Source organism: Lonchura striata, chromosome 7 (assembly GCF_046129695.1).
Source record: "Lonchura striata isolate bLonStr1 chromosome 7, bLonStr1.mat, whole genome shotgun sequence".
In the NCBI taxonomy this organism is placed as follows: domain Eukaryota; kingdom Metazoa; phylum Chordata; class Aves; order Passeriformes; family Estrildidae; genus Lonchura; species Lonchura striata.
In genome coordinates this window covers 12,294,166-12,320,283 of record NC_134609.1, presented here as the reverse complement: position 1 = coordinate 12,320,283, position 26,118 = coordinate 12,294,166, and the positions used below count along the sequence as shown (strand labels likewise).

The 26,118-nt window shown below is 42.3% G+C and overlaps 1 protein-coding gene across 4 annotated transcripts in view; it reads right to left on the bottom strand.

Moving 5' to 3' along the window:
* The window catches only part of NDST2 (N-deacetylase and N-sulfotransferase 2), a 128,054-nt gene extending 106,686 nt beyond the window's left edge, over window positions 1-21,368 (bottom strand). For 2 of the 4 annotated variants that reach the window (XM_021548891.2, XM_021548854.2), the window contains exon 1: window positions 21,254-21,368. The gene's annotated coding sequence lies outside the window, so the exon portion shown is untranslated. Of the gene's footprint in view, window positions 1-4,494; window positions 4,609-21,253 lie in introns of those variants that run through there. The other 2 variants (XM_021548874.3, XM_021548864.2) reach the window with 2 other exon arrangements.
* Between the last annotated feature and the right edge of the window lie 4,750 nt (window positions 21,369-26,118).

Below are 26,118 nucleotides of genomic sequence, written 5' to 3'. Positions count from 1 at the left end.
TGAAAACTTTGTATCATTTGTTTCAACTATATTCTCACTTCTATTTACATTACAGCACACACCAAAAGGCTTCAGCCAAGGTTAGGTTCATTGCATATTATGTATCTACTCAAACACACAGATGCCCTTTTTACACGGGTGTGTAGTAATAGGACTTGGAGGAATGGCTTTACACTGAAAGAGGGCAGGTTTCATTTAGGAAGAAAGATTACTATGAGAGTGGTGGGAAACAGCAATACATCATCCAGAGAAGCTGCAGATGCCCCATCCTGGAAGTGTTCAAGTCAGGTTGGATGGCTTTAAGCAGCCTGGGCTAGTGGAAAGGTCTCCGGTCATGGCAGGAGGGCTAGTAAGGTCTCTTCCAACCAAACATATTTTAACAATATCTGTATATGCAATCAGATTTCGGTATGCCTAACAAAAGACAGATGCTGCCCCACATCCTTTTCAAAAGAAATGGATACAGCACACAAGCAGAACATAAGTATTATCCAAATTTTAAACAAACAGAACTGAGACAACAATGATGTGAACTACCAAAGTTCACATGAGAAGCAGAGCAAGAGGCCTAGATCAAATTTTCTAATCACAGTTACAAGCCCATTAACCACAAAACAATCCTCCACTCCTCTCCCTTATCACCAAACACCACACACGCACAATGTGGGTGCCTAACGCTCGTTCACAGAAACAGTGGTGGTCGAACAACATGCAATGATTCTCCAAAAGGAAGCAGAAATATTTTCTTTCTTTACCATCCTGCATTACCATCCAGGAAGCCAACATCACTATTTTCATTCTTCCCTCTTCTCCTAAACTCAGACTGGTTCATGCTAAAGGCCTACATCAGCAGGGTTTAAGCAAAGAGCTCCTCTCACAACTGAAGGAAAGAAGAAACTCTGTCACTACAGTCCACCTCCAGCAGCTGGTTGTTAAATCAGGAGAAGTAAAAAATTGTTTTAGTTTCTTCACTCTTAAAACTACAGTATGATGGATTGCTACACTAGAACACCTGGAAAGAGAAAAATCACACCTTAAGTTAGAGTGCAGACTTAAAGAAATAAAGGAGTAACTGAAAAAAAAGCAAGCCAGCCAGAGGCATTTTCATCTACACTTGAAAAAAACTTGCAGTAACAGCTAAGAGTGAATCAGAAATAAGTATATGTTTTTATGAAGAAAATCAGAAATGCTGCAGGAAATGATGGAAAAGCAAAGAGCTAAACCAGAAGCTAGATTAGAAAGGGACATCTCCCCAGAGCCTTACCAAATCCATCACAAAACCCTAGGGAGATGTTAAAAAACAAGGGACTTTTGTAGCATTTTTAATACTCCGTTATGTGACACAGTGCATGTAATTACCAAGAAGAGTAATGCAGTATGCAGAAACTAAAAATACAATTACATTCTGAAAAAAATTCAGAAGATACAATAGCATTTGATCAGACACACAAAGGTAACAGACCACAAAAGGGTAAAAATTATGTGAGAAAAACTGATAAGGGTATATTTCAAAGAACAGGGAAGAACCCACAGAGAAAGGGCTGGCAGAAAATATCACACAGATCACGCCTGCAGCTTAGTGAAAAGCCTAATGCAGCCTTAGAGCAAAGCACAATCTGCAACAAGCAAGCAAAAGAATCAAGTACCAATATGCATGGTGGGCACATAGGAAAAACATGTAACTGGGTAGTTCTATGACCTATTTTGTTCACTTTATATTAATGATATCTTCCTAATCACTTTATGTTTGTATCCAGGCAACAGGACCAACCATGCATGTAAGAGATCATGATACTATTAATATATCTGGGGCAGATGACAAATTTTTACAGAGGCAATGAAGAATTCCAAGCCTCATTTCCCCACCAACTAGAAAAAACTTGCCCTCAAATCCAAAAACCAACCTACTCACCCCCCAGATAATACACTCTGCTGCAACACAGCAGCAAACTACTCTCATCATATGAATTATCATGTGATAAGCAGTTCCACTTCTATTATGTGGTATAATTACTTGCAGAGGATGGAAAAGTATCAGTAAAAGTTAGCAAGAAATAGGTAATTGAGACAATTCATGAACTCCTCAACCTGCTCTCCAGTACATCTGCAGAATCCTAAGGAAAAGAAGGACCATGAGCCAGATGAACTTTGTTGCTGCCATGAACATGATCTGCTGTCCAGCTTTCTCACCTTTAAGTGAGAGAATTACAGTTCTTGTCCTCATCCTGTATCTTTTACAGAGCTTTCAAACTTGCAGCATCAGAATGATTTACAGAGGACTCCTCCCAATAAAGATAGGTAATGCATGCCACAGTTAAAGGTAATGGGATTTTCCGGCTCATGGCAGAAAGAGTAGCACACCGACCTCTGCTAAATACAGTATCCATCCCCTCTCTCCAAAAGAAATGCCTGTATGCTATTAATACCACAAGATGAAACTCAGCTGTATAAATAAAACCCCTCATTTCAGCTAAGTCTTCGTCATCTCTCTGGCATCCACCACTGTCTCTTCACAACAAAACTCTCGGGAGGACCCACAGTGTAGGGATTTTTTTCTCAAGTATATTGGACAGGAATGCAAGCCAGGTTTTATCTCCGCTTGCCAACTTAACATTTATGAACAATTAGGTTGGAATTAAGGAAAAAAACCACATCAAAACCCAAAGTTCTGTAGCAAGTACTCGAGTATCTGAAATTCAGCATGGTTTAAAATGGAAACATACTGTCTGCAAGTCAAGGGGACACTGCATGCTCTTTCAAGAGACTCTCTGACATGTTGGATGACCTCAAGTACATCACTTATCTTTCCCACATTAAAAAAGATCTCCTTAAATGACCTTACTAGGTAGCTCACTTTGAGAATTAAAAAATAAATACACTGTAAATCCTCCCATTATTATTACTGCTGTTACTATGGGGGCTGGAACTGTCGTCAGCGAGCAGGCAGGACATAATTTTATTTTCTTTAAATATTTATTATGCGACAGCATAGCCATCTGTTTAACATGCACTATATTTGGTTTCTGCCTTAAAAAACAGAAGGAAATAAAATATCAGCTTTTGACTTTCACTTCCACATATCCTTTCCAGCCACATATGCACTAATACATGGCCAATAGCCTTTCAACTGTGGTATCCAAGAAATTGCAGCAAAGCAGAAAGAATTTCAAGCTTGGATGAAAAGAATTCCAACCACAAATTTATTCTTCAAGATAAAATAAAATAAGATAATCTCTAGTTTTAGCAGTATATATTTTGACTTCGGCACTGAGAATGCCAAACAGGATATGAATGAAAATAATGGGACAAGAAGACATAGATGGCAATAAAGCACTGTTCAGAATATGCTAAAAGAGGAGAATAAAATATCACATGTATATACAAAATAGTAACTCCTCAATAGCATTAGTTTCTCTCCAGTAGATTATAACAAAAAACATCATTCTTAAGTAATAGCTGTTACACAAAGGTGCCTTTGGCATCTAAATGTATTTTGTTTGGACCCTTCTACAAAAAGTCTTCTCTTTTCCCTGTTTGCACTGTGTACTTCCAGCAGTCTATATACAAAAATTTTTTAACATGTCAAACCACTAGGACTTTGAAATAATAAAAGTCAAGGAGGTAGAAAAGAATCTAAACTAATCAACACACACAGAATGAATTTTTAAGTAAGGAAAACGAAAAACTAGAAAACATCAATTAAAATGCACTCATCCCATTTTATGCTTTCTCATTCCCTTACCTACTATTCCAAGGCTGAGACCATGAACCCTTCCCAACACACCTCAGTTCTGGCAGCAGCACACCTTACCAAGTCCTAGTAAGGTGTGCTGCAATTCCAGCATACAGAGCTCAGCCCTTACTGGGAATATGCCCTAATTTTCCAGGGCTATTATAAACTGTGATAGCACATCAGGTCAGTCATGCCTGTCAGAGAGGCTAGTATCTGACATCACAATAAAAAAGGGCACAGAGCTCAAGCCAAGAAACTCCAGCATAAAGGTGAAAAAGCATAAGCTAGACAATGCAAAAAGATGCCCAAAACTATAATGCATGTATTGTTTTAAACAGCTTCTTTTCAGATCTTCTATTGCTGACAATAGAAGCAACATCTTCCTGTTTTTATATAGCCAAAAGATAACATGTTCTAACGGTGGTACGCTGGTGTCATTAATTCTTGATTATTGGCACTTGATGATTGAATGGACAGCAAACAGCAACTCCCATACACAGTACCAGTAATTTGACCTTCAACTACAGATGTGACCTTCTGTTCATAAACTGTACTTTCCAAATACACAAAGCCAGTGATTTTTTTTAAACTGTGACTAACAAACCAGTAGGGATCTGAATATTACCTTTTCACACCCCCCCCCAAAAAAAAAAAAAAAAAAACCACAAACAAACAAAGAGAAGCCTAATCATTTAGGAGAGGTAGCAACAGCTTTGGAAATACTTTCATGTTTGTGATCAGCACAGAAACTGCCCACTTACAAGTCACACTCCTGTGGAGCAAGGGTTGAGCACTGGCACAGGCCTGTAACCTTTCCTCAGTTTCTCAACAAGGACAAAGGTTTAGACAAACACAACAGCACATAGACTTCTGTGTAAAATGAGCTAACACTGGACTTGATTTAAATTGAAAATGGTGGGAGAATAAGTTGAAGATGTGCCATTGCCTGTTCCATCCAAATAACAACTAGGTCTACTCTCTGTTATAGTTGCACTCTATGATATAATTCTTGAGCATATCACAAAAAAAGGAAAACCACATCCCCGTGAACTACATTTTTTCTCAATCCTGTCAAAACTCTGCATTTATTTTTAGTGTTAATCTGCAATGCAGAAACATTTCTACCAAATACTTTATCACCAGTGTAATAATCTGAATTTAACACCTTGTTTTAAATGGGATATTTGTAATTGCTCTGTGATCTGAAAAGAATCATAGCTATTTAAAACACTTCCAAAATACAGGACATAAACTCATTCTGAATTTGGCCTAAAACTCATTCAAATCAGTTCCTACAACCTGTACTGTCCAGCTCCAGGTATTTCAAAGACTAGCAGAAGAAAGCCTTGAAGACAAATTTGCAAAATAGGAATAAGGAAAAGTAGTCATTATTGTTTAGACTTATGGAGATCTTGAGCTCAAGGAAGCTGTCCAGAAGACCTTAAGAAATATTTTCATTTGCAGGATTTGTCTATATAACTGACACATAAATATCAGATTACTTTTGACCCTACACATTTTTAACCTCAATGATGTACTGTAGCAATACATTTCACACACTAATTTGTGTACTGAGTGGAATATATTTTCTTTGGTCAGAAATGAATTTGTCATTTCCGAGTATAATTGACAGTCTCCCTTTCTGATGACAGCAAGGTATCTCTAACTGATCTACTACTTCAAACAAAAAATTCTCAATATGCCTTGTAAAAGGTATTTTTTAAAGAGAAGCAAATTCACAGATAGAAATTAATCTGAAATAACAGTAATTAATAAAGATGCTGCAATCAGTATAAAAGATAGTGACAATGCATGCACTGCACATTCTCTGCCTGTATTTCTCAACAGCAGGATTACCCTTTATGTGCCCCTGCACTAAGGCTTGAAGGGCAGAGCTCAGAGCACCTTCCTCACAGCTCAACACCCAAAGCCCAGGTACAACAGGACCAGCAACACCATCATCACAAGGAATGATGATAAATACAAAGCATTCTGAGCATGTCAGCACAGCTGTGGTGTACCAGAAAAGATTGATGCCTCCCTTGATGGCTGGAACAGCTGTATGAATTAGCCATTCACTGGAGTGCTGCTCTTTTGAACTTGCCTTTATATATGACTCCTACCTGCAGAATGGCAAGTTTGAAGCAGCTGGTGTCCTCATGATGCCGCTTTCTAAAAATCGGAGGTAGCACATACAAAAAACCGCCAAACAACACATAAAAATTGTGATTACTCAATTAAGTGACAGAAAGAAAGAAATACTATGAACAACCCACTTGAGATTCCAATACAGTAATTTGATCTCTATTCCACCACAAACTGTTAGAACAGCTAAGTAAGGCATTTTCTTATACTTTTCACTGTAATGAACTGAATCTTCTGTCCTGATCTGGCCAGAACTACTTAGAGCAGCAAAAGCCAAACCTGATCAGTGTGCTGGTTGGCTTCCTCTCCATCATCTGAAAACCTGGACAGGAACTGTGTGACCCTCTCCCCCATTAAAAAGCCTCATATAGCCATTAATTCATCTCTTGCAATTAATGGTGTCCCTGAAATAGATTAAATATCTTGCTATCCATCTTCAAGGGTACTTTTACTTGATTTCAGCTTTTCTTGTATTGACACTTCAGAAACATGGATGGATATCTAACTACTCCTAAAGAGATCTAATATTACCTCCCTGATGTTAGCCATCAGGTTTTTACTTGAATCAAATAATCTTTCCATTTATTAGAAGAACAATTCCAGATGACTCGACAGTTTTCAAAATATTAAAGGACGTATCTGATAGGCCTAATGATGAGATCACCACTAATTCTGAAATGACAAAAGCTTATGCAATGGTTTCAAGTCATTTGATGCTGGCAATAACCAAGTAGAGATGACATAGTGCTTTTTAGATATACAAAAAAAGGTCTCTTTGCACTTAAGAGAAAGGTTATGACAGAGTGTTTGGTCTGGATGAGCCAGAGACATTCAAAGTGCTCATACAACAAAATGTCAGCGAAACAGCATTTCTGGCACATTTATCTAATGCTAAGAAGTTAAATATGATGGATATTCACTGAGTTCCTCCTTGTCAACAAAGGCTGTAAGTGAAGATGCTTGACTCTTCCCTGTCTGATGCAGAAGACACAGACACTGTATCTACTGTTATTCCTTTCACTGTACACATGCATGCTTCCAGTGAATCTGTGACACAATTCAGACACACCTACTTGGAGAACCATCATTTTAGCAAGTCTTGTGAAAAAACAAACAACAATATATAATCTACCCACAAACACTGAAAGGACAGAAATCTGTTGTGTAGATAAGCTCCTGTTTCTCTCTTTCCATCATGGGAAATTCAGTTTAGCTATTACCAGAGTAATCTGTGCTCTACTGAATTCACCTGGTTTTATCTTTCCTTGAAATAGTACTGACAAATAAATAAAAATACTTCCTTGCAAATTAAGGAGTCAAGGAGCAGGTCATTGTAGATACCATGGGCACCTTCCACCTATGTATGTTATGCAGATGAAATAAAATGCAAGAGCACTCCACAAAAAGTCCTTAAGCAAACGTCATTTTTCATTTGATCCCAAATAATTACTTCTAGCACAGACAAACTACCTAGGACTTCAAAACACCTGAATTTGACAAAGCATTCTGAGCATGCGCAAAACATTCTGAGTGTGTGCAAAATGAAAAGGTCAGTCACAAGTAAAAACCTCCTTTTAAAAAGGACTTCTGGCATTTATTTTCCCTCTTTTGCCTAAGTTTCTCTTCCAATCCTCAACACCTTGCAGACCGAGTTTGTCTTTTAATATAGGAAAGTGCAGGCAGCAACTTTTTCATTTTGAGTGTTGCTGAAAAGGTAGAGGAAGGCAACTAACTTGCTGTTTGTTTTCTTACATCCATCAGCAGTCTGTGACCATATCCTGCCCCAACTTTCTGCTCTGGGAGATCTAGTGGCCACTCCACCACCAGCCCTCCTTCCATCCCTAAGGGTAGATGGCTCACAACCAGCCCTCAGAAATGAACACACAGAAACCCTCAGAATTACCCATACCAGCCGCAGTAACACCAGTGTTGGCTGCCTCCTATATTTCTTGTTCAATCTATAAACTGACTACTCCAAATAAACAATTTCAACAAAGTTACCAAAGGAAACTTTAAGCAGTGTAACTAGTGAAATGGCTTTCTGATCATTTGGCCCTAGGACAAAGAGAGCCATACCTCTCCAAACTGCTCCAGTCTTGAGTCTAAATCCTCTCATTCACTCACAATAACTTGTTTTGTCTAAAGACTTTGCATGTTAGTTGTTATGTTAGAATATATTTTGGAGCTGCACACTTCTTCACAGGCAATACAAATACAAGGTGCTCAGAGATATGGGCTGCTAGGAAATGGAGATGGATTAGGAGAGGGATCTGACCATCACTTATCCTACCATCTCTGGGATCTGCTCTCCCACTGTGGATTCTTGCCTGTCACCTGGCTCTGAATTCCACAGCCTAAAGAAACCACCTGTGCCACTCCATGTTATTCTTGCAGACATGTTTCCCTAAAGAAACAGCACAGAAAAAGAGGCTGGCTTGATAAGGTAGAAGAAAATACCACAGCTGGACAAAATGACTGCAAAAGGAAATTGCTCACTCATAGCTCTATATTAAGTGCTTCACAGAATCACCCACCCTCAACCTCTCCACTTCCTAAAACTTCTTAGTTTATTTTTCTCCACATATGCTAGCAAAGCCTCTCTATCATTTAGACCAAAACACTAATGCTGCTGTCACAGAAGAGAAGACCAAAGGATAAAACAGAGGAAGAAATTCAAGGTACAATTTTTTTTTTCCCCCAACTCATTATTCCCCAAAGACAGAGAAAAAAAGTCTTAGCAAGCTCAGCTCCCAAGATTGGGTATTCAAAGCTGTAACAGCACATACCACTCTTAAACACCAGCAAAAAGTAATACATAAATAAAGCTTACTCACACTGTTGGATTCCAAAAGGTCAATTAATACCAGAAAATGGAAAATAACCCTCAATCTGTAGCATGCTTTCTTCCTTACAGTAATTACAATAAAGCACATATAGATGGTAGAATCAGTGCTAACCATATCCAACAGGCATGGATCAGCAATCCAGGGGAAACAACAGGCTCAGGCCCAGGCTCACACATGTCCAGTGGTGCAGGCATCTTTAGCATGTCTAACCAGCCCTACAAAGTCTTAAGCATGCTAAAGATATAGCGATTCTCTTGACATTGCATCTCCAAGTTAATTCTCATGAGAACACAAAAGAGTATTCTATGTATAATGCTAATATTGGTAACCATATATTACATCTATTTTGTATATATACTTCTATTCTTTTTGATAGTCAGAACCACAGTAACAGATATTGATGTTTGCTATAGTTCATATTCACTATCTATATTAAAAAAAGACCCCAGCCTCCCTACCAAGATTCTCTAGAGCAAAGACAAACCTGTTACACTGCTCAGTTAAGTTACCAATTCTTATCCATCTACTAAAATAAAAAAAAGTGAGACTACTTTTTCCCTGGAAAGCAAATTAAGGAATGGTGGTAAAGACTAAAACTACAGTAAAGGAATGTTGCAAACATTGCATGTACCAGCCCCCAAAAAATACTCCATGATTCCACCATCTTCTGATAAAAAATTATGTGACCAAGGCCGAAGCTGACTCACTCTACTTACGAACATTTTAAATACTGTTACCTGTTGCTGAAAAGTAAGCTGGAAGTTTTCCAAGGCAGAGTTAATGTGTGTTACACACTTTGAAAACACACCATGTAATAGAATAAATATTTGTCATTACTTTCTTGTTGGAAAGAAGAAATAAAACAAACTACAAAAGCCAAAGAGAATCTCATTTTCTCTTTTTCCAATTTGCACACCTGTGTTGGGAGAGTCCTTTGAGAGCCAGTTGAAAGCCAGTGGCCAACCAGCACAAGTTATTTAATTGTGATGAGCAACGTGATATGGTGTGATAGCAGCTCAGAAGGCCGGGATATAGCACTTGGTGAAAATCAACAGAAGCTGCTAAGAGCAGAATCTTCACAGATTTACAGACATCACAGATCTCTCTATGAAATGAACTTTCCTGAGATAAAGATTCTCTTTAAAAGGGGTAAGCCCCACTGTGCAAAGCACTGCCCATGCAAAGTCACACAACAAACAGCTCTTCTACCCAGAAATAAACTCCTTTAGAAAATGCAGCTTTTTACTGAAACTGACTTTTGGGTCTCCTTGTGACAGCTGACATCTTTCTCCAAAGCAACACAGCAGAATGTCCAATATCTGTAAACCACCTTAGATCTTATAGTAACAGAAGAAAAACATCACAGACAACTCTTTAAACAGTGCAATCAGAAAACACTCTTACAGAAACTGCCACGTCAGATATCACAACTGGGTGGCAACTGGTTTGTAATCTCTGGCACAGGGCCCTCCAGACCCAGAACCATTCAGAAAAATAGCAGCTGGCACACAAAGATCAGAAATGTCAATACTGATTAAAATTACATTCCAATGTCAAAATTTTAAAGCCACATGAAATTTTCAGACTGCTGGACCTTGGGGGAAAAGAAACAAAGCTGGCTTTCCAAAAAGGTTTCTGATCTCCTGGAAAGTACAAATTGGTAATGGTGTAAAAGCCAACATTGCAGCAAGAATGAAGTCTGCCTACTGCAGGTGGTCTCAACCTCACCAAACACAGCCCCCCCCTTTTCCTACAAACCATCTGAGTGCAAATGCTCAGGAAGAACGGGGCTTAACTCGAGTTCTTAACAGAGTGACAACACTTCACTGGAGTTAGAAGTAGATGAATATGGTAGAGATAATCTTATGACTGCCTGGCTCTTGGAAGGGCCAGGGGGCTCTGATGAATGTATTTATTGCTGTAATCTTGAGCCAAATGCCTAAGGGTGACTGCTACATCAAATCCTCCAAAGCCTGAGAAAACAGATAATCCATTGTTTAAAGATTTTAACTAAAAAAGACCAAGGTTGCAAAGCCTCAGGCAGAAAGAACAATGAAACACTAGACAGAACACTTTGCATTAGTTTGCTGCCCACATACTGCTGTGCTTTGCACATTATACAAGAAACAGCAGCAACTGGACCTTCATATTATGAAAGCACTTTTACTGACGAAGGAAAAGAAAGGGGATTCCTCTGCCCAGTCTTATAGCTACCTGCTCCCAGATGCTCTATACACCAAAGGTTTTAAATCCTAGCAGTGATTAGTTATGCCCAATATGAGCTACGTTATACAGGCACAGAATTTTTACAGCACTTGGCACTGGCAATGAATATAAGGTATCAAGCTGAATACTTAATATTGTACCACTCAAAAAAGTCAGTAGTCATGTACAACCTCTGTAGCTAGTACATTTAAAGCACAACTGTGCTGCACTAGCCCTGTAATGGCAATGCTGACCTCGTGCAAGAAGCTTGCCAAGCCAAAAAAATGCATTGTATGACTTGCTTCCCAGGAGAGAGACAATATATCTGAGCAACAGTAACAGGGGAAAAAGTATTGCACTCACTGCTCTCAAGGACTGCTTCCTAGAATTTGTCATTTCCAAACCCAATAAAAATTAACCAACATTTCTAAGAATTTTTGTGTGACACTTTCTCATCACTGTTTAAGGTGATCATGGGTGACAGTGATAGGACAAAGCATGTTCTGCACCAGTATTACCAACTCAAAGTTAAATTCATATCAGTATTAGTCAAAACCCATTTATCTTTTTTTCTTGTATTCCACACTGATTTCTGTAATCTCAGTGAAGGTAGCCTTACAAGCAGAAAAAAGGGATAAGAAGTCTCCTCACATTCACAGGATGAATTTCACTGCAGTAGGCAGCTCATCCCCATAACTTTATGAGAAACTCCCTCCTCCCCTTTTCTTCTGGCATCTCCTTTCTTTTCCTTCAAGACAGATGGAATCAAGCTAGGTAAGATTTTCTAAAAAGTATTACCTAAGGATAATTAATTTTATGAAATTTAAATTTTAAGACTTGAACTTTATATTCTAATGTCTGTGCATACAAGGTCATTCCCATTTCATTTGGCTCAGAGCTCCCTCATGTTATTCTGGCTATCATGAAAGTCCTGGTATTTGTGCTCACAAGCATTGCGACCACTTCCTCAGCTCTGTCAGCAGTTTCATAGCTACACTGGAAGACACTCGTGGTAAAAGGTCATGACTGCAAGTGAGGATGGAGCTCCACACAGCCCCAGGAAAAGTTACAGTATCGTAACAGAAAGGAGCTAGCAGAGACTGTGTAACACCAGTGTGAAAGGGGTGCGAAGACAGGACAAAATGAGCAGCGCTCTCAACACTCATTTTCAAGCTTAGTGTCACCCATCCCATCCCAGTAGATAAAGCATGAGGTTTCCAAATCACCAGCCCATGAAAACTAAGTAACATCTGTATCCCCACCAAATGCTCTCTCCAGATAAAGCCTAATGACAGGGAAAACTAGAATCTTGCATTTGTGGTTTACACCCTAGAGCTGTATGAAGATGTGTTTGGCTGTATTTCTATTCTTTCTTCATTTTTAGAAGTACTCAGTATACTTTAATACCAAAGAGTTTACAAACATACCCTTCAATAAAAGCCCTGCTTCCAGTGCAGCCCACTTTCAATTTCCACTGCCCTGTCTCCCAGCACTGCCTGGAGCTGATCTTCACCCTTGCACAGGATGCATTTCAGGAAGATATAATTGCAGGAAGGGGAAGGGACTTGAGCACTCCCAACAATTTCAGTCCTCAAAGATCTGTCCAGAATAGTATTATGGGACAAAATGTGCAAGGGTGCTAGAAAAAAAATGTTGAGGAAAATATAGAAACACTGTTATTGTTTGTTTGGTTTTTTCTTTGTTTGTTTTGTTGTTTTTTTTTCCCCAACAAGATATGGAAAAAACCAAGCCCAAGATTAATTCCATAAAAACACCACTAGTTTTCCGACATAATGTTGTTCTGGTAAATTGCACAAGACCATAAAGATAATACAGCACTGCTCATCAGAGAAGCTGGGAAGTCTTGGAGTAGGTGCAAAAAAAAAAAAAAAAAAAAAAAAGTTCAGAAACTGTGAATTCAGGGCTGGTTTGCACCTTGATCAAAATGACTACTTTGCTCTTCCTCTGGAACCATTTTCATCAGAAACTACTATTGCTATTACTTCTTCAATCTTACTCCTTACAAGAAATCAGTGATATAAAAATTAATCTTGTGTCCAATTAGAAGTGGAGAACAGGCAGCAATAAAGGACTGCACTTACTTGCTCTCAGTCTCCTGGGCATGCTGCTTATTTCAGAGTTTCTCATGACCATTGTTAGTTAAGGCTAACCTAGATTTAAAAACTTTGCAGGACTGATGCAGAGAGAAGTAGCACAAGACTCCTCTGCAGCTTACACCATGTGAAACTGTACTGAGGTGACCATCTGGCATGTCTTTAGGTGGTCACTCCTCTCCTCCCAAGACAGCTGCCCTGGCATGCCACCAATTCATCTTATCCTCAAGGTACTCTGTGGTGCGCCACTGCAAGAGCATTTGAGCCTGATTGGGTTTCTTACTGATAAGTAACATTTTCCCTTCTGGAGAATGATAACATAGCAAAAAAATAGGTTTGTTTTGTTCTGTTATTTTGATTTCCACACGAGTTTCCTGATCCTCTGTATCAGTTCTTGCATCAATACAGAGAAGCATCACTATAGAACTGGATTGCTTTTCTCAGTGGCAGTATCAGTTTAAATGCAACCATAGGAGTATTTTCAAAGGACAGCTTCACCCTGCTTTCATTTAGCAATAGGAAAATGCTAGGACTAACATAAAAATAATTATACCATAGCTCTACTACATGCAGGAGTTAACAACCCCAGAGAAACCTTACGTTCAACACCAACTGCAATTATGACAGTCCCTGAACACCAGTTTGCTCTTAACCTACCCACATACACAACGCAAGACCAAAAAGAACTTTCAAGCTCTGCCTGCTACCACAGGCACTGTAGCACCACGTGTGGTTAGTGAGGAATTTGTATTTATAAGTAATGCTGGGAAAGGCAAACATCAATATTTTGTTTGAGGAAAAGCAAGTTTTCCTGCAGAAAGCTTTGTGTTTATATGTTGATGTGGACTTGGGCTATGGAAACACACCCTGTTCCATGCACAGTTACAGGATACTAAAATATAGATACAAGCACATGACAACACCACATTTTCATGGTAGCCTTGTCTCAGGAAAGTAGGCTTATTCACATCATGCTTTGATACAATAGAACCAGAAAAAGAATTAGATCAGAAAAAGGAACATAAAGGAAGGATATGGATAGAAGTCTCCAGACAAAACTATATCAGGAGACAGTGACAGATCTTTGCTTATGAGGAAGATGATTATGACTCAGCTGTAAGTAAAGCACATGTATTTTGAGCTTCAGTATCACTGAGTGAATCCAGAACATTTAATTAAAAATAAAGACAACGAAATTACAATTAACAATTAAATAAATACATAATTTGTAACCAAAATGGGGGACAGGAGAAAGCTGAATGTTTCAGAGCTGTTCCGGACAACAGATCAGACAGAGACTAGTAATTTATGCCAGGCTTCAGTGCTGAAATGAATCTGCCTCTTCACAACTGCTGCACTGGGCCAGGATCCCACTTTATGCCACTGAAAAAGCAGGTTTAACACTACAATAGTTCACATCGTTCTCCTGAAAGTGGATTCACACAGCTGATGAAACAGGGAGCTGCAGCAGCCCTCACACAGAGACACTCTGTGTTGATCGATGCAGTGTCTACACTAGTTTCTGTCTGCTCTTTTTAATACTTCTGCAGCCCTCAATAAATGGATAAGCAGTTTTCCAACAGTTAGGTGATGATGATACCAGTTCTGTAGCTCCATTGCTCTGACAAAGGATGCCACTTCAAAGAGATCTCTATACTTGAAACCGACCTACACACAGGTGATGTCCAGGAAAGAAACACAAACAAAACATGGGTGACGACAGATTCAAGAGGATGACATTTTAAAGGGTCAGGCAAAACACTAAACCTTTCTTCACTGAAATTTCTGCCTTTTATTAAATTGCACAAGAGTTCCCAGTCTTTCTGTGCTCCTTGTTCATCCGCTAAATATTAAGAGGTATTCAACTTGCTGTGAAATTACATTATTCATCTCAATCATGCTATGTGCCACTGTGTTGGGCCACTTCAAAGCTATCTCACCATTTTTTCAAAGCTTCCAGCAGTGCAAAACCCAGACTGTGCAGGTGATAAACTGGTCTCTTTACAGAAAAAAATCATTGGGCAGTACCTGACATTTTGACATTCTCCTCGCTTAGAGTCAACTACAATCTCTGCAGCTAGCTTTTCAATCAAAGACCCACCCATGATTTGGTCTGATTTCTCTGGGACAGGAATCGCTGTCCAGGACCACTGTAAGATCCTGGTTACCACTTACAATGGAATCCTGGCTGTTGAACAACTTAACCACGGAGGCTAGGGCAAAGACAATCAACAGCTGCAGAAAAAGCTGTAACAGTCAGCACTTGCAAAAGTTTTCAGAATGAAGTGTGAGTGGCACAGAATCCCCATACTAGCATCAGCTTAATAAGAAAAATGTACAGAAAAAAATCTTCTGAATATGAGAAAGGTAGTTAAGATCAGAAGAGACAAATTTACATAATTAATAGTGATGATATTAAAAATGCTACACTGAAAAGCAGGCTAGGATTACAAGCAAGTTAGTTGTCCCTCTGGAAGGTGTTCAACACAGCTTCTGCTCAGATACTTATCCTGCTAACATTCTCTACATCTGGAGTGACATTCTCAGTTTGTAATATATTTAGTGGAAAAGCAAAAAAGAACTTCCAGCAAGTGATTCACCTCAATAAATATGCACATCTACCTTAGGGTAGATTTAGAAATGAACAGTGCTCTAACATATCCTTAACATAAAGGGAACTTGCAGAGCCCAGCTCAGATGTGGGCACTTTAGCTGTATTTACATACTATATTTTCACATGTAATCAAATGAGTCCAACTGTCATCATCCAAGAGAAGCCAAACCTGACTGCTTTAAAAGGCCTTTGTGATACAAAATTTTCCATTCACTCTAAAGCACCATTAAAGGCTGAAGAGCTAATGCAAAGTCATTCAGTAAGAGGTTCTTAAATCAAAAATAGACATTTGTAAATGTTCTGTGGTTCTTCTAACCTTTCTGAAGTAAATCTCAAGTTCCTCTGCTTTTCTCATTGAGCTCAACTACTCACAATGTAGGACAGCTAAGGTCTATCATTCCACTGTTTCCTTTGAGGAATTAATATGAAAGTGATTGAAAATGTAAGAGTTAAGATCTGTTGAAGAGCTCTAAAAACCCATGTGCAAGCTCTGATTTTACTTCAGAAGTGCTGCCAAGCAAATTAGCATTAATTAGAGACAAGCTTAAAGACCAATCATATATTAGGCTAATGGAATCATCTGGAACTGTAAAACTAAATACGATCAAAGGAAAACAACTTGCTCCATCACCTAATCTAATGGTCCTGACACAGAAGCCTCCCAAGACAAACCACTCAGCTGAGCTGGAGAGCTCCTAACGAAGAACTAAAGAATGTAGGAGACTGGAGAAACCAAGGAAAGAGTAAGGACAGGGTTGAGTGCTTTCAAAGAGACTGACCAGATGGCAGACCAGAACTGCAAAAAGAGATTAAGTAGGGATAAAATTGTCGTTTTATCATGCCACTTTACTCCTTCCCTCTTCCATCAGTTATGCCAACCCAGCTTCCAACCCAACAACTGAAAACAGGAAAACATAAATAAATTAAATCAGCAGTGATCCCTGGCTCTGGAGAGGGCTATGACTTCCTGGTATGCCATCTAACACATGCAGCTTTATGACCTACTCTCTCCCCGAACTTGGAAACCCTCCCTGAGGAGGCATCCTCCTCTTGTGAGCTACTGTACTAGTGCAGAACAACTGTATCCCACACTCCCTCACTTCCATTCCACACTCAAAATGTGACAAAATGCTGTAGATGTTAAGTGCAGATTAAAGCACAGGGATTACCAGCACTAGGACTGCACAAGCCTGTACACTAAGCAAAGGACAAAATGTATCTCCCCTTCTTCTACCTCCTTTGATTTAGGAGAAAAAATATGAGCATTGGTATCTGACTGCTGTTACTTTTAATGCATAACTTCATAATTTATATTTAATGACAAATATAGAGTTAACTTAATGGAAAGAAGAGGGCACTATCATAGAGTAAGTTAAGGTGGTAACATTTCAGCCTGAGAAGAGCTGCAAGCACTGTCGATACTCCACATGTGCAACCCCAGCAGGAAGAACAGCTGTGGTTACACACGGCTACCAACACATTTGGAAGAGACAGGTATTTCCAAACACCTTCTTGGTGCTGCTAGTACATAAGCAAGTGCTGCATGAAGCTGTCCTTTTTTTTTTTTGCACTATTTGTTTTCCTTGACAAACTTAAAAGCAGGCTGAGTCTATATAAAGAGCGTGTGCCCATCCCTTCTCCTTGTTTGAAGAATTTGGGCAGCTTTAGAAAACAAGCAAACAGCAAATCCCACTTCTGTGAAAACAGATCTTGTTACACTGCCCAGCATAAGCCACAAATATTTTGAGAAGGTCCAAACTGCACTTACAATCTTACCAAAACCCTCACATTCACTGCTAAATCAGTTAGCTTACTAAAAAATATTAGAGCAGGCAAGAATGTGATGGAGGGTAGCTTCCTGGTGCAGAAGATTAATTCATCACTCATGTCTAGAGAATTCTACTGCATTTTTAACAGAGCACATATGGATTGAGTCTAGTGATCTATATAATTTCCTTTCAGGATATAGGTCTATATCGAAAAACAGTCCCCAAACAGCAACTGCCAGAGGACAAAGACCTTCAAAAATCATTATACAGGAAGAAGAGGTAGGACTCTCATCTGTCCACTACACTAAATCTTTCAGTGGTGATTTAAGACATAACTGTGCTCCACAGCTCTACTGGAGATTCCTGCTTCCACGAGCAGGATCAGCAAAGCAAAAAGTCTGTCTGTACCTTCACTGATGCATGATACAGTCTGCCATCTCCTACAGCTGAAGTAGAGGCACATGGTCCCTTCTGATTTTACTGTAGTGGGAAGATTGCCAGTGTAAAAGCAGAAGGTACAGCTCAAAAAAAGAAAAACGCCAGACTTTGAGACTTTCAGAGCTGATGTCAGAGCAGCCAGTGATCAGACAGGAGCTGCACAGCACGTGGTGCATGCAGACTGTGCTGTTACAGGCCAGAGGTGAAGTGCCTCAGTGCAGGCATAACGAAATACTGAGTTTCACCTCTTCGCATTATGTTCAATTAACTAAAGCAACTGTGCTCAGCAAAGTCACAGGGAATTTTCTAAAGACAGCTAATGTTGCTTTGGGCCTTCTAAAAATATGCTCCTAGTACTTGCCTTTCACCACTCCTGTGCTGCTCAAAGCCTCTCATCAGAAAACAGCAGCAACTTGGATGTATTTGCCTTGAAACAAAGACATTGGAAAGACAGCTAGAAAGGAAAAAGACCCCTGCATCAGCAAATCTAGAATAAGACTAGAGAAGCAGAGAGAGCAAACAGGAGCATTCATCCCAATTATCTCCAGAATCCAGGACAAACCCTGCACTCATGCCCAGTGCCGCTACCACTGACTGTCTGTGTGCTGCTGCTGCAGCATCATGGCCTTACACCCACGAACTCCACTGCAGTTGCCTGTTGAGCTGGAAATTTGATACACTGCAAAGGTTGCTGACAGCCAGAGGCTTCTCCCTTGTCTATAAAATATCCTGTAAAAAATTACATTACAGATTGGGGAAAAGGATTCAGAAGAGCGAGAATTAAAACACAACCTTATGAGAGCTAAATGAGACCAATTATAGGAGATTTGCTACGAGTGCTGAGGGATTTTGACCTGAGCTGTAATCAGGGATGGATATGCATTCCTTTAAAAGAGGAAAATGAGCAAGAGATCATGTGTAAACAACTCTGCCAATTAAAATGAAATGGATTATCTTATCTGTGCAGCTCTGCTCAGAGAATCACCACATACTCCAGATATACCATGGAGAGATCTGAGACAGTCATTCCGTCCTCTGAAACAAGGCTCAGTGATGGGGAGATAAGCTGTCATTCAGGACACATTGAAATTTTAGCTGTATCTGGTTATTTCCCCTTCCCCCATTAAAAAAAAAACTAAACCAAACATGGAATTACAAATGTAAATACAAAAGTAAGCTCAAGCTACATTTACCAGGCCCCTACATGAATTCTGATGCATATCAGACTGAAGGTTAGGCACAACAGTGAAACATTCTTAATGTAAAATCCATGCAGCAGATCCCACCATCACTGCACTACGAGATGCTGCTGGAGACACAGCTTGCCCAGACACACACTCACATCCTGATAAACAATGCACATATTATACCATACCTCAAAACACTAACTCTCAATTTTTCTGTATCACAATCTCATTTTGCCACCAGATTGGCCGCCACTCTCCATTCTGGTGTCCAGTCTGAGAACCCATACCCAAAAGCAAAAGTAATTTCTGCACCTGGAGCAAAAAATTTGATATGGACAGATGTACCACTACTGCTGTGTCCATGCTCTCAAGCTCATTCTGAGCTGTACCTTTTTTTGAAGTTTCCAGTTCTTCATAGTGCATATATACATGCAAAAATGCAGTATTACAAAGACTGAAGAAATACTGAAACAGAGGAAGAGAAGACCCATTATGAAACCATGTTCAAGAAGCAAAAAGGAAAACACTACCATGTGCTTAGAAAAGAACAAAAACTAAAAGGGAAGAACACAGAAAGAGAGGAATTTGGGATAAGGAAGAAAAATTTACACAGCAGCAATTGAACAAGATAATAACTCTAAGAGATACGTTCACTGCTGCTGACAGCAGAAAGTTTTTAGACCATTTTCTGCTGGTTGCCAGACGTAAGCACAGAGATTTTCCACTGGCTCAAAATTGGTCTACTGGAGTCTGGCTGTTTTTGGAACCAACAATCTCAACACACCACAATCGCTTTTGTGTAGGGTGAAGAACAAACTAAAATGCCTTTCTATGTCCATTCTGTCAGCAGATCAGTGATCTCAGTGCCATGAAAACAGCTGCACAAACCCTCTGTACCGAGCGCCTGAGGTGTCTCTGTGCAGCAGCTCTACAGGGCTTGGCTTTGGGATCACTCTCCAGGTGCAGAGCCAGCTCACACGGGCAGTATCAGCACAAGTAGGCACCCAGGCCAAAGAAATCTTGGGGCTGATACTAAGCTTCTAATTTTTTCTGGCTCTTTGGGTGTTTTTGCACATGATGTGTCCCTCCATACTGCCATCATCCAAAATTTCCCAGCCCAATTACGACAGATAATTGACTGCACATAACCTGAACAATTCATCAGAAGTTTCTAGTTTACCTCTGCCACAAAGGACAAAGTTACATTTCCTAATGAGAAATGCACATGCAATTAACAACTCTGAATACTTCTTTGGCAAAATTGGTCACAAAGGATCCCAGTGTGGAGTAGCATAACCTGTGGCTGAATTCAGAGGTCTGACATTCGCTCACTTCTAATTCAGGCAACATAGTTTACTCACTCTTGCATAAGCAAACAGGGACGTCTCGTGCTTTTATTTATCACATTACCTCTGCAAAAATGTTTTAACAACTAAAATATGACGGGAAATACTACAGGAACGATTCCTCACGTTCCATTAGGCTTTCTCTATGTAACTTTTGTTGTGTCTTTATAATATCGCAACTGCACCCACGGCTGCCCTGCTCTGAGCGCAGCCCCCAGAGAGCAGCGTGTGCAGCGCGGGCGGTGCAGCCGCAGCCTCGCCACGGGGACAGGAGCATCCCCTGCCCCGGTGCATGCCGACTACTTGGGCGCCGGTCCCGCCGTACTCGGCAGCCTCGCCGCCCGCAACACGACGCCGTGGGGCAAACAAGGCTGGAGCGAGGCCGGGAGCGCAGCTCCGGCCAGGACCGCGCTCCCCGCCGGCGGCCGGAGCACAGGGGGCTCCGAGGGGCGGCAGCCGCGATGGGGCAGGGGCTACCGCTCCCAGCCGCGTGTCGGGGGCCCAGCATCCGACAAAAGCAGCCGGGCAGGACTGCGAGACCTTCGGCCCCGGGCACGGCCGGCACGGGAGCTCCGCACTGGAGCACGGGCCCCCCGGCGCGGGCTCCCGGCCGGCTCCCCGGCCTCACAGGTGGCTCCGGGGCGGGGGGCAGCGCCCTCCGCACCGCCCGCCCGGCCCCCCGCCTCCTCCCACGCTCCGGCCGCCCCTCGCAGACCGCCACCACCCGTGACCATCGCCCCCGGCCGGCACAACTTCCCCCGGCCCCGCCAACGTCTCTCGCTCAGCCCCGCCGCCCGCCGAGCCGGACCGGGCCGGGCCGCCACCGCCGCGCTGCCCTCCTCCTCCTCCACCTCACCTGCCGCAAGGAGCCCCGCCGAGCGGGCAGGGCACGGCTCCTGGGGGGACAGCGGGCGGGCGTCCCCCGGCGCCGCGGGCAGCGCTCAGGCCGGTCGCGGCCCGCCGGCTCCGGGGCGCCGCGCGTCCGTCCGGCCGCTGGGGGAGCCGCCGCCGCCGCGCCGCCCGGCCGCCATCTTCCGCGGGGAGGGAGGCGCGGCCGAGGGAGGGGCGCGGCGCCCCGCCTAGGGGAACGGCCGCGCCCCCGGAGCGGGCACCGGCCGCGGCGCCGGAGCGGGGACCGGCCGCGGCCCCGGAGCGGGCACCGGCCGCGGCGCCGGAGCGGGCCACCGGCCGCGGCGCCGGAGCGGGCACCGGCCGCGGCGCCGGAGCGGGGCACCGGCCGCGGCGCCGGAGCGGGGCACCGGCCGCGGCCCCGGAGCGGGCACCGGCCGCGGCGCCGGAGCGGGGCACCGGCCGCGGCCCCGGAGCGGGCACCGGCCGCGCCCCCGGAGCGGGCACCGGCCGCGGCGCCGGAGCGGGGACCGGCCGCGCCCCCGGAGCGGGGCACCGGCCGCGGCCCCGGAGCGGGCACCGGCCGCGCCCCCGGAGCGGGCACCGGCCGCGGCGCCGGAGCGGGGACCGGCCGCGGCCCCGGAGCGGGCACCGGCCGCGGCGCCGGAGCGGGGCACCGGCCGCGCCCCGCCCGCCGGGAACCGGCCGCGCCCCCGGAGCGGGGCACCGGCCGCGGCCCCGGAGCGGGCACCGGCCGCGGCCCCGGAGCGCGGAAGGCGTGGGATGCCCAGGAAAGCAGTAGGTAGGGATTGACACTGCTGTGACATCGCCGGCAGCAGCCTCCCGAGAAACACAAACACGCACGGTGCAATTTGCTACGTTAAAGAGGTGGCGGAAATTGTAGTAGAAAGCCAGAATGGGATGTGAAGCCACATCACAGAAACATTCTCAAGGGAGGCTGCAGGAGTGGACAGTAGTCCAGAAGTGCTATTACACGGTCCTGCTTTTGGATCTGCTGTGGAGAAAGAACCCACCGTGCTGCAGAGAGCAAGCATTTAGGACAGGTTAACAAGACTGGGACCTGGAGCAGTCAAAAGCGACAGAAGAAAAGGGAAAGCAGGTGCTCAGGGAATAAGGCCTCATGTTGGCAAAGTACTGCTTCCCATCCTGCTGTCAAAGAATTGCTGGCACCTTGTGAATAATTCTCAGAAAACCCCCAAAAAGGCAATGCAGTATGTAGATTTGCTGTACAGGAACCTGCTCTGCTATTGAAAAGTTTAAAAAGCTCAAAAGTCATGGTTTATGGACACATTTATAGAGGTTTTTTAATCTTCAGCTAATCAATTTGCATCTGAAGCACAGACCAGACTTCGGCAAGCCTGTTAAGCCCATGTTAGCAGGTGAATCAAATAACTGAAGAAAAGCAGACTAAGCTATGAGCAATCACATCTTAGCACGCTTCAAAAGCCTGTTCTGCCTCTGGCTGACAGCACCCCCACCTCAGCAGAGGTGGATGAGGCAGCTGCTCCCACCACCTGCAGTCCGATCGCACAGGTCTGTGCTGCCAAAACACCCAGAAGCACATATTTTAACACATGATTGCATTTCTGTTGAGTTAATCCAAACACGTGCCACAGTGCTCGTATCAGATTAAAATCGTCCCCTGGCCTGCAGCTGTCCCAAAGCTAGCATGGCAGCAACAGGTGATGCCCAGTCTACCACAGACCTTGCACTTTCCAAAACAACTGATCAAATCTGAGCCAACAGAGGCACTATGTGGCAGCTTAGAACTTTGTGTCATGTGCTTGCAGCATTTATCATCCACTACTACATTCTGTGAAATGGGATTTACCATTTCAAAGTACAAATTTATAGTCTGGTAAGAAAAAAAAATATTTTTCTTCCTCAGTCTAACCTATCTCAGTTACAGTGAGGGAGGAAAATCGGTGACAGGAGGGTACGTTGTACACTGTAGTTTGCTATACAGGTGCAAGAGTATCAGCTTAAAACTCTAGTTAAATGTGTCATGGAAGAAACTACCCCAAAATATGCCCCATCTCTCCAAACCCCTCCTCAAACCACCAACACAGAATGCACCTGCTTTCCTTCTCATTTCACCACAAAACAACTCTCCATCCCACCATCCTCACTGCCTTTCCAGCTACCTCCTATCATATGTAAGTTCCTCTACTCGCAAGACACCTTCAACCCCATCTTGCAGCTCCACTCTCTTCCTCACACTCCAATCCACTCTGAATGCTTGGCTTTACGATGCCCATCTTCCAGGTTATCACATTGCTCTGTGCCTACCTCACTTAGCATGTGCTATCCCTGGTAACATTGCACTTCACTGAAGCAATTTCTCCTTCTTAAGGCCACATAAACCATCTTTCCCTAGATGTTCCATTTAATGAAACTGTTTCTTCCCAAAGGGAAAGTCAAAGTAGAAGATTAAATGTCTTGCTGTTTCTGTTGAAGCTCAATATAGTCTTTGTAAGAGGTATGGAAGATTTTTACTCATATTCTAACAGATTAGAAGGTGTTAAAACTTGCTAACTTACCATACAGAAAACAATTTCAGCATTAATACTGTTTTGGAATGAACAAGACTGAAATCTGTTTACAGTTCTTAAAAACATTTAAGACTATCTGCGCCAAGTTTGGGCCTTTTTTAATACAAGAAAAATATGCTAAATCTAAAGCAATGAATTTCAAATGTCACTTTAATAGAACATATATTTTTTGTATAAGTAATTTTTTCAGCTTATTTTTGAATTAGACATGTAGCAAGAAACAAACAAACAAGTGCTTTCTGGAACAGGAACAACCATACAGCAGTATCACTGCTCTGACTACTGATGTAACCTACAGCACATTCCAATGTAAAACAAGCCTCTGAAGCAGACCTTGGTGCCATTTTTGCAGGCTGTCCTCCCTTGGTATGAGCACTAGTCTTTCCCACAGAAGCGTGAAGGAGAAATAAACCATGATGAGACAGTATTTCACTCCAAGTACTGCCAAAATCCAAGTCTGCCAACATGCAGTCGTATGATGCATTAACAAAATGGTTTTCTTTGAATAAATGTCATCCTGCCCATCCATTAATGGATAATTATGGTTCAATTATATAAATTGCAACAAATTGGGCACAACCACCTTTCCCTCTCTCCCATCCACCAGTGCTTTAAAGGACCCTCCTGTAGCACAAAAAAACTTTCAGATTGAAATTTTATTAATTTAATAATATCCATTCTTTCCTTGTAGCCAGTCTGCCTTAAAAACTACAAACATATTTGTTTTCTAATACTTGTTAAGTACATAAGAAATTGGCTTAAAATTCTTTAGAATACTACACACCAAACAGTAAATTCCTATTCCTTATCAGCAGGCAAACAGGACATTCTGGCAGGTGAGTTGTTCTCAGGCACTAAGGATCTCAAGGGAAAAATTCATAATCCTCCATTCAAGTTGCTTTAAGTGCCCCCAAAGGATCACCTTTCTCTACTCTTAAATAAACATATACCAAACCTAAATAAACCAAGCATTCCAGGTGCATTAATCTGCAGTTCTTTCAAATTCTCAGGCAAAAAACACAAACATCTGTGATGTGTAGCAGCAATACCACCTTAGCTTCTCTGCAGCACTGTTCATCAGTCCCTTACAGAGGTTTCTACAGAGGTGAGGCTTATCATCTGCATGTACAAATGGGAAAGCTGAAGCACAGAGCACACAGCTAGCCTATCTGCAGTTACCCTGAAAAGCCATAGCAAACCCCAAACCAAATCACAAATCTAATCATTAGTCAAATGCTCTGTTTGTTTTTCTATGTTATCAATTACACATAAGTAAGAGGTAACAATTGTCACAACAAAATGGAAAGGATATTGACATTTAGGGTCCAGTTCTGTCCGTGCTTCTCCCCACATCTCATCGATACTATAAGCATAGGAGCATCCTTTGTGCCACTAGCCCAGCAAGTGGGAGCAGAGCAATCTTTAAAAGGAATCTACATAGCATAAAAAAAAGCTACCATCAACTACAGGTCTCCCACAGAGTAATCCACCTATGTATAAAATCATGTATGTGCATAAATTGGAAGGGAACTTAAAAAACCATGCTCAACACTTGTCTTCAGTAGGAAGATGGCAAAACTTCATCTAATAGGCTGAACAGATTTTAAATAGCATACTGGGAATAAGGTTCTGGGAATATCCCTGTTTGATAGCTCAATACTGGAGCTATTACAATGGAGGGAAGTACCACTCCAAATCCTTGCTGTCAGATAAAACCTAAGACATAAAACAGGCCCCATATATATGCTACAATAAATATTCTTGACCTGAGTGCTAGTCTGACTATTTCACTTTCAACAAGTGTTTAAATTACTCTTATCCCAGTTAAAACAGTTACTAAGAACATGGGATATCACAACTAATTTTATGAGTACCTGCCTAGTGCTTATCGGCTCATACTGCAACATATCTTCAAAGATCATTAAGGCAGGATTAACTGCTTCAGGAGAAACCTTACCTGATGAATGCTCCTGCCTCATATCAAAAATGAGAGCAAAACGTCTCTTTGCTCCTGAAATAGCAGGAGTAACTTCTTCTGGGTTCGAACAGGTTGCCTTTAGTCCCAGTAAAACAGACTATAAAACTCTTACCTTCTCCCTTTACACACTAAGGACGATTTTTTCCTCCTTGTTTCATCAGGCAGCAAAAGTAATCATCCCTCTAAGCAGCAACAGCTGACACCTATTTACTGGATAATTGCTGCAGTTAAAGGGGATCAAGCACGATGAACTCGCTTTCAGTGATAAGGCAAAGCCACCCCCTCACCTGGGAAGAGCTCAGGGGGATGGAGGCCAGCCAG